This window comes from Lonchura striata, chromosome Z (assembly GCF_050655825.1).
Source record: "Lonchura striata isolate lonStrDom1 chromosome Z, ASM5065582v1, whole genome shotgun sequence".
Classification (NCBI taxonomy): Eukaryota; Metazoa; Chordata; class Aves; order Passeriformes; family Estrildidae; genus Lonchura; species Lonchura striata.
Window position 1 is genome coordinate 66,660,424 of NC_140740.1, and position 10,175 is coordinate 66,670,598.

Consider the following 10,175-nt stretch of genomic DNA (forward strand, 5'->3'; position numbering starts at 1 on the left):
CTGGGAGAAAGACAGACATCCCAGCTGGGGGGAGGAGGCATGGGAGCAGCATGTGTAGGGGAAGCACTGCAGGCATTGTCTTCCTGGGTGCCAGAAATCCCCTTTCTGCCTTCAGTTAATGCCAGCTAACACACAGCAGCAGACGGGAGGCTTAACAGTACCTCTATCTTTCCTGGAGGTACATAAGCAAATATCCATGTGATGCTTGTGGCTATAGGAGATGCATAGTCTGCCTGGAACTTCAGGAGCTTTCTGGGATAGAGCATCTCCACTGTTGACTGACTTAGTAAAAGAAGATACTTTAAGATTGGATCTGCTGTAGGCTGGGCATCTGAGAGCAGCTTGAGACCTCCCAGTTAGCTACTGTGTGATAAAACTTTTATCCTCTTTTAAGCACAGTGAACTGGCTCATGATTACCTAAAGTGTGGGCTCACACTCCCAGCCATCACAGTGCTGCTGGGGATTTGTGAATTGCCCTAGTAAGGCAGATTAGTGGCTGAAGCAATTGGTCTCTTCACCTGTGATCAGACTTCAGTGGATGGGAAACTGCAGAGAATCTCTCTCTTCAACATCAGTCCCATTTTCCCTTGTGCTGGCAAATATGCTTGTTAGCATGTCTGAAGTTAGGGGTTATGTGTGAAAGCACATTCCCAGGGTTTATCTCACACCCACAGTTGACTGCTTTCTTAGTCCTACCATAATGAGCCTGTTAGTGAAGGCCACATGAAAGATTCAGCCTCAGGACATCTGCCTGTTCACTACTTGCCAAAAACTGGATAAAACTCTGCTGCTGGTGCTCCCCATACCTTATAATGTTTATCACAAATCCAGGCTGTTTGAGCAGGATGTAGGGTATGGAGCTGAAGTTAATCCTCCTGTGCACTCTAAGTGTGCTGAGCCATCCCATAGCAACTGATCATAGGCAGATTTTACAGTATTCAAAAATTTCCTCATGTCCCAATTGATCACTGTGACCTGAATGAAATCAAAAAGGAAACATCCTCATCTATTATACAGAAACTCTTCTAGAAAAAAGAGCTAGGCAAATTTAGGGGATTGGGATATCCATTTTTTTTTTTTTTTTTATTCTGGCCTCATCAGTGTATTTATAATAACCGAGAAACTGAGTCTGCAAGCCAACCTCAATAGCACACAGGGAGAAGGGAAAATGGCTCTTTTGATGTACTGGGTGCTGCTACAGAACTGTTCTGTTTTCAGCGTTCTGGACTGGCTCAGGGAGTCATTTCATTAGGTGCTGGCAGTGTTTCAGGACCTAAATAAATGGGTCCTTAGCTTAGGAGTTGGTCTTGTGGAAACAAGGAAAAAGAAGATAAAATAGTAGTAGTAGTAGTAGTAGTAATAATAATAATAATAATAATAATAATAATAATAATAATAATAATAAACCCCAATTGTTGAAGTTTCTTTGTTGTTATTGCTGTTTTTATTGTTACTATTCTAATTTTAAACATAAAATTTTGGAGATGTGGAGAGGGAGAGTGCTTTGATTTTTGCTAAAGAGGGATTTATTGCTAAGGTACATACAGAATCTGCAATACCTCAGTAAAGCTGATGCTGATCACTTCATTCAGGACTGGCAACTCCTGATTCTTCTTTATATAGCTTTTAAATGTAAGCCAGGGTTTTTTGATTTCCTCTGTGTGCTTATGTATGTACTTTTTCTTTTCTGCACCTGAAAACAAAGTCAGAATTATTTTTTCTTCTAGCTAGTCCTTTCTTCAGGAAATGACAGATTTTCCATTAGGAGAAAAGCCATGCAAGGAAAACTTACAGAACGAATGCCTTCTCACCCTGGCTGGTATGTAGAAGAGGCAAATGACCCGAAGCTGTGGGGCAGAAGGAGCCGTGATTAAAATAGTTCCCTGCCCACTCACTTCCCCTTCCCAGCTAGATCATCCAGAGCAGAGGAAACCAAGAGCATCCATGGGAAAGGGAGGAGGAAAAGTCTGCGTCACTGAAATTTCAACTGCACCTCCCATCTCTTCCTATTTCTTCCTGAAGCTGATTGCAAAGAGTTAAACTGTTTCCATATGTCCAGTTCCAGAGTTTGTAGCCTTTGGCAGTCCCTGCTGCATCCAGCTGCAGCTTCTACCTGTGTGTTCCTGGGGCGCCCACCCGTGCACGCGTGTGCGAGCGCCCAGACCCGTGTGCGCACACATATGTGCTCTGACCTCTGGGCCCGGCCACACTCAGGTGCTGAACCCATCTGTCTTGGGGAAGATGCTAATTCAGAATAATATCTTTCCCCTCCCCTCTTACGCTCAGAGCGGACCATAGATCATATCAAACAATATACAACTGAGAAGAATGCAGATAAACTTAAGTCTGTGTAGCCCAGCAATGCAGCTAGCCGCCCACTTGTGAGATACTAAACTGGTGTACACATGATACACAAAGAATGCTGGCTGGTTTCACCAATCCCTTCAGACAAAAAGGAAAAAAAAAAAAAAAAAAAAGAAGAAAAGACCTGATCCTTGTCTTTATATCAGTGAGGTTGGAGCTCTTGCTAATAAAGGAGCTTTTCCCATGATGCAGTGTGATAAGGATTGGCCTACATGTAGCCCAGCAAGCCACTGCTGATGTTTTCTTGATTAGGTGTCTTATCTTCCATTGAGCTGCATCTGATGAAGGTTGCTGACAGCGTAATGGCAGGAAAAGCATCGGACAGCTCCATAAAATGGCAGCTTTGCTATGACATGTCAGCCAGGACCTGGTGGATGGTAAGTTGATGTGATAACTTTTTTTTCCTCTCCCTGGAAGCTTTTTTTTCTTTTTTGAACTCCTCCTTCACTGTTGCAATGCACGTGCTGCAAAGTTCAGAGCACAGTTTGCGGCTCCAGCTCAGTGACTCTTCAGAGCTCCTAGCATCACAGTGAGATAGATAGGGTTTCTCTGCTGCTGCAGGGGCATGGGCCTTCTCATTAAAACAGCAGAAAGTACAGCACGGGATTTTTCTTTACTTTCTCTATTTTATTTCTTCTCCTCTGCAGCTGTCTCCCCTCTTTTTTTCTTTTTTCCTTTCTTTTTTTATTCCCCCCCTCACTGCCCAGGCTAGTTGGTATGAGAATGTGGAGCTGGCAGCAGTAACAGAAAAAAAGAAAGCAGCCTTGTCATCGTGCTCTTGGCTAATTGTTCTTGAGTTGGTCTTAAAAATAAAGCAATCTGCCTCTTTATTCTGTTTCCTCTGAATAATTATTTAGAAAGTGTATTGTATCATGTTGTGAGCAGCCTCCTAATCACTATGCGATTGTCCCCCACGCTTCTCTTTAATTTGGAGTCCTCCTCCCTACCAATGAATGCAGTAACTGGAGCAACTACTGATTAATATGCTGCTTGTCATAATTAAATTTAGTTAATGAGGATATGCATATTCAGTCCATTTTTTCTTTGTTTGGATGAGCATGGCTTTTTTGTTCATATTTATACAGCTGCAAATGAAAGCGGAGAGCTGGAAAAAAAGCAAACCTTACTGAGCTCAGGGAAGGGTGGACCCTGAGAGACAACTTTTTTTAATGTTACCAGGCAAAGGAGCCCAAAACTTTATTTAATCAAAACAGTGGGATCAGGAGAAAGTATTTTGGGAATGAAAAGCTTTTCTCCTCAGCAGAATTACATGAAATTTTCTCCACATATGGATTTTTTCACTTGTGGACAATAGTCTCTTGTATGCAATAGCCATGCCATGAAAGAGACATTCGGCTGGCTTGCATTCCATTATGAATATTAATTTCATTCTTGGGTTGCTTTGTCTGGTGGTGTATTTTTATCCTTTTCATTCCTTCATTGATTGCCTTTGCTTGTTTGTCGGGATGATTATAATGCTTACTGCATGCACTGCGTTTTTACAATTAGTACAGTGCTGGGACAATAGGCACTTTATTCTTGGGCAGTGGGTCTGGGGAGCACCAGTGGAGAGCACATCCCAGTGCCTGGACAGAAGGCAAGTTTCTGATTATAAGTGCCTTCCTACACTGCTTTGCAAGGACTTCGTTATCTTTCCAAAGGTGGATGTTGATACGTGCCTTCAGTGAGGGTATCAAACCTGAAGGGAGTATTTAATTTAAATTATGCTTATTACTTGTGATTGTTTCTGTAGTTTCTGAATACTGGGAAGGAGAATTATTCTGTCTTTGCTACTTGTTGAACTGCTGGGGTAACTTTAAAAAGAACAGTAGAATGTAGATTATAAAAAGCTCTTTTGTTAACCTGCTATTTTGCTGGGGGTTACACTGTTCAGTATCAGCTTTCGATTCATGTTTAGATCTTTAATCAGATTTTCTTCTTGTAATTTTGTACATTATTGAGTAGAGCTGTTAAAGTGACTGACAGATGTTTAGATATAGAACTATTAAAGGTTTGCACAGTGTATCTCCTTAATATTGCTTGTGCGAAGGCTTGCTTTTATTAAGGAGCACATCTTAAGTTTAATATAGTGTTCACTAAGGATAGCTTTCAGTGAGATGGCATTACTTCCAAAGGGAGAAGAAAATCAATACTTTCACTGCAGTATTTTATCCTGAATGGGAATATGAAAAGCAGATGTAATATAAATGTTCATTTTCTTGAGTGTGTATTTCATGCACACTTTGGAAAGGGAGTTTAAGAAAGCTTGACTGTTCTGTATGGGTAAAAATACAAAGATATTTTAGATCTTCATTCTATTTTGCATATTTCTAACTTAAAAATTCACAGCTGTAAAATTTGAGGTAAACCTGTGTGCGCATGGCTTTATATTACTAATACTAATTGTTTTCTCTCAGAAAAAAAAACCTTATGCTGCAAAACCTTAGTGTGCAATATATTATCACAGAATATATTGTGTAATTATTTACAGTACATTCCTATCCAAAATATGTACTGTAAGTAAAACATTTAGACTTCTGAGTGAAAAAATAAGGAAGACAGACTTCATCTTTCTGCTTCTGCTTTTCTTGAATGATTCTAAAAACACATAATTGTAAATGCCTTATTGGGAACAAGAAATATTGTATAAGATGGTTACTCATCTTATACAATAACATTATAAAATGTTTATTAACAAATGTTATTATGACAGGTATCATTATAAACTTAGTGGGATTTTATTATATATAAGTTGTCCATGTGTAAATATAGACATGTAAATATTAGTACCAAATTCCATTTGAATAAACCTAGAATATTGGCTTTTGATAACTTTAATTACTTTGAAGTAGTCTCATCAAGAAAGACAACATTCTGTCTTTCTCTTTAAATTAAGTGGAATGACTGTTGAGTTTTAGGGTACTTTTTGTTTCCTATCTTGCTGTTTATTTCCTTCATATTATTTTATTTGGCTACAATAAAAACATATGGTTTGTCAGGGAACAACCAAATAAACATAAATTATGCACTCTCCGTGTTCTCCTGAACACAGAGATATTTACTAAAACACAAAAGTTTTACTGAGAATGCGATAAACAACCACATGCAAACAAAAGCAAACTTTTAATATACGAAATAACTGAATATATGGAAATATGTTAACTGATTATCTCTTTCTTTTCTAATTGTCTAAGCATGGCCATCTTAGTTGCGCATATTTTTGCATTAAACTTTGTGATGAAGGAAAGAACATGAAGTGAAGAGACAGAATCTGTCTCTGTCAAGTGTTGTTCAGTACAGTTGGGAAATAACCTAGAAACTTTTTTTGCTGTAAAATCTCCACTTAAAAAGTGAGGAGGAATGCTAATGGGGGTGATTGAGAGAATGATGCCCATAGGAAAATTAGATATTTTTTCATTATCCCTTCATTAATGACAAATGGCTAGTTTGGGATTATAGTCATAATCAGGTTTTGTGATTGAATTCACAAATTTAATAGTTCATTGCTTTACAGGTCACAAAATTAAAATCTAAGTAGCTATTTACAAAATCTTATGGCATTGCTAATAGGCTGTTCGGTTTCTCTTGTGGGAAAAGATTAAAAATATTTGCATCCAACACATCTCTTGAAATCTATTTTGTTAAATCTGTGCTTAATCCGAATTGATGTCTCTGGTTTGCAGATAATTTTCATGCAATTGTATAGAGGGAAATACATATTTTAAAGAAAAATCTTTTCTTCCCAATATCAAAATCCTATTTTTGTGCACAAATTTACATGTATGTGCAGTAGAGATAATGAAAAACTGTCTTTTCAAACTCTTGGGAAAAAAGTATTGAAATCACAGATTTTAAAAAGAACAAACCAGAGACAATGAAGAACTTCTGATCTATTGCAAATACTGCACATTTTGTTATGCTTAATGGCTTGATTTAATGATCAAAAACATCATAACAAAATTTTGGAATAAAAAGATATGTCAATATAAATTTTATCACATTGTATTAAGGCATATGAATAACACAAATAATCCCAAGTGGAGGATAAAATAATAACAATTTAGATGCTATATTTCAGCATTAAAAAGAATTATTCCAATCCCAAATTTATTAGTAAATCCAGGTTTTAATGTACTTTTTGGTTTAACACAAATGTTAATCACATTCCAGGGGAGTTGCAGTATGTCAATATTTTGCAGCAGCACATCTGTGCAGTTTTCTAATTTGGATTAAAATGATATTCATAACACAACAACTCCATCAGTTGTTCAGATGTACAGCTTGCTAATAAATCCTTTGTTCTCAATAATGACTTTTAATTAAATGATTTAGAAAACAAATGTCAGTATTACTGTGGACATATTGAATATGCTGTGCTTATTTGTGGGCCTAGAACACCAGATCTTAATTCTATAAATTTCAGGGGGAGGAATGGGTAGGATGATATAAGGTTATATCAATAAGCAGTTGTTCTATTTTCTTCACATGAAAGTTCCAACAGTATATATAACATACTGCAAGATCATTTGCTCACTATCTAATAGTTCTTTTGAATGATGAGCCACAAGGTATCTTTTTGAAGATATGTTTGTTAGGCTTATGAGATTCTATAAATATACATTTTTAAGTTCTTGTTCAGAACAATTGCGTTTCTGTCTATAAAAAATATTTGTCGCATGTACTCTGTACAATTGGACAACTCAGAATAAATTTGTTTAAAATCAGAAAGGTCTTTATGGAGAACTGTAAATACTGAATGTATGTTCATCTCTATTGTTAAATGTTTTTTATTATGGAAATGGGGAATAATCTTCCTCCATATAAAAAACCCAAAACTGCAGTAACAGTACACATACATTGCACACATACTAACAGCATGCGCTAATGTAGAATTAAGGTGGTTTTGATAACTTTCAATACTCCTTCATTGCTAATTTAAAAAAAAAATGTCCCTTTAAAATGTGTCCCACAAAAAATATATTTGTGCTTATTGACAAGCACATACCTCTCTAACTCCTCTTTGCTTTTAGACACACGTTATGACTGTGTTTCCAGTTAGATTTGCTGGGATGTTAGCAGTTGCAGCACCTTCTTGGCAAAGTTACTTTTTTTGCTTGTGCTTCATACTTTTATCCAGGACTCTACTCTAGGAGTCTGACAGTGCCTTTGTCTGTTCACTCTGGCAATGTTAATAGATTCCTTATAGTGAAAACTGAATGTTAACAGTATGAGCATTAGTTTGTGTGAAGGTGTGCTTATGACTGTGTATCTAAATGTGTGTGCACTCACTGTCTTGGCTTAAGGAATGATCCAATGTCCACTAATATCAGAAAAAAAAACAACAGTGTAATTCTAAAGCATCTCTCTACAGCATGTAAAATGCAATTGTACTTTCAATAATGTGTTTCAGACTTACACAACTGTAGTATTCAAAATGTAATTAATATTGGTGTTTTATGTAGCTATTCAATTATAATATTCCTTTGTAACTTCTCTGAACATGTATTATGACTGAGGAAATGTGTGTTCCAACTAGACGATGGCACCTTGCTGTACCTGAATTTTCTGTAGGACCTGCAGAAATTCTGTGCAACTCATAATAAAGTTGCTTCTTCTGTTCTGAAGTTATCACTTGATTCTTTCACTTTATTTTTTCCCCCTGATATTTGATTTCTTTGCTCCATTTAAAAAATATTATGTGAAAAAAATATTTTTTTCTAGCTGGAATTTATGGTCTCCAATGTTACTTGATTATGATTGAATCCAAATAATGAAGAAATAAAGCTGATTTTTCTATGCTTTGATACTAGTAGACTGAAAATTCTGTAAAAACAGAATATCTTACTCTTTAAGATGCATTTTCAGGATCCTAGTGTAAGACAATAGAACTTTAATCTTGAATGAAGCAATAATCAGAAGAGAAATGGAAAAACTAAATTAAAGACAGGTGAAACTTTCTGCAATTTCTTTTTGCAATTTAATTTAGAAACAGAAGTTACTTATAGGAAAAAACAGAATAGGTCATTCCTTTAGTAGTTGGAAATAGGATATGGCTAGGTGTTAGCTACAACTGGCATTGAGAAGGCAAAGGCAAAGACAGTTGAAGAAGAGCTTCACTGAGAACAAATAAAATCACTTCTTTCAAACCTTGAAGCCCAATAGGGTTAGAAACTAGCTTTGATTTTCTTTTTTAATTGCTAATAGCAACTTTAACACTTCAGCTGTGATACAGCAATGCAATTAACTGTCTTAAAATTTTACCACTGCTTTTCAGAATTCAGAACAAAACAAAGCCACACCATCAATATTTTAACAGATCCTGTACTTTGCAATGTCATCAAAATGTTCATCTGAATATTGAATGTAACCCAAAAGTTTTTCTGTCCTTGCAGTAGAATGCAGTGATAGATCTATGTTGTTAAGCATAGGTTCAATGTCAAATGTCACATCTCAGATTGTCATTGTGGAATGTCAGTTTCTCAAAGACATTCAGCACTAATGGAGAGATTTTCTATGTAGCGTCATTTTAAATGATGGCACACTTCTTAGGAAATATGGAATAATATTACCTTCCAGTAGAAGTGAACTTAATTCTTTGCAAGTCAAGGAAATACTGTGCTTAGATGTAAATTTTTCCAGTGCTCAAGAAAATGAGAAGACGGGTGTTAATTTCTACCATATAATAAATACTTCTGATTTATTCCATGTAATAAAATTGAACCAATGAAGTTATATGATCTTTTGTTTAGGGCAAGACATCTATAAAATAAAGCTGTTACCCAAACCTATTTTCTTGAGAATTGTGGATACAATATAAGAGCTAAGTTCCCCTTAAAAACAGATAGAGAATCAAAATAAATTCTTTAATACATCTTTAATAATTCTTTAATATGTCTTTAAACTAAACCAGTTAACTACTTGAAATGCTTCATCTTCCTGTTATGGCACCCCAAGTTGTCCTGTTTAACCAGTCATATTCCATTTGCTCTGGCTGACTTGTGTTTGTTTGCTCTAACTACCTTATACATGTTTTGAAAAACTCTGCTCTTATAACACCTTTAAAAATCACCTGTTAAACGATATTAAACAAGATTCTTTCACCAAATAAATCAGACTGGGCTTGTTCCATGCATGAAAGCATCATTGTGCTACCTGACAATAAAAGTTCATATAGTTTCAGAAACCACCAAGATTTGTTGCACTATTCTGGAAGTCTGATGAGGTTTTTATCTCTCAGAGCACCTCTGCAGACACACTGATGTTTCTTAAGCAGAGTTTACCACCTCAGATCCCAGCCACATCATTGTTCCTTCATGAGTGTTTGTAAATCAAGGCTTTTTCAGTGGAATCCTTGAAGATACTAGAGGGAAATGTGGTTTGTTTTCTGCTGGCCATATATTGCTGTGGTCTGTTATTACGTCTGCCATTGCTTTCACAGAACTGGCATCTTGCTGGCTAGGGCAGCAATGTAGGGCTCTGTCATGCTAAGAAGAGAGAGTATAGCCCATATAAGTCTGTATAAATTTATTGTTAGGTTTCTTAGCCTGCCAGTCAAATTTGTTTTTGAGTGCACTTTCAGAGGCCCAGCACTAGGAGAAGGCATTAAATGGATCTGGCCCAAAGGCTGCCATTTACCCGCCCAACCACCCTGGCAGAGGCAGCAGCAGCAGTGCTGGCTTTCACTTTACACCTGGGCTTGAATCTTGGCTCTGCAAGGGTATAACACAAGCCCAAGAGTTTCCCATACTTGGTACTGATAATTAACAAGTTTGAGAATCAGTTTAAGACTCTTGGTGCAGAGTTTGAACTT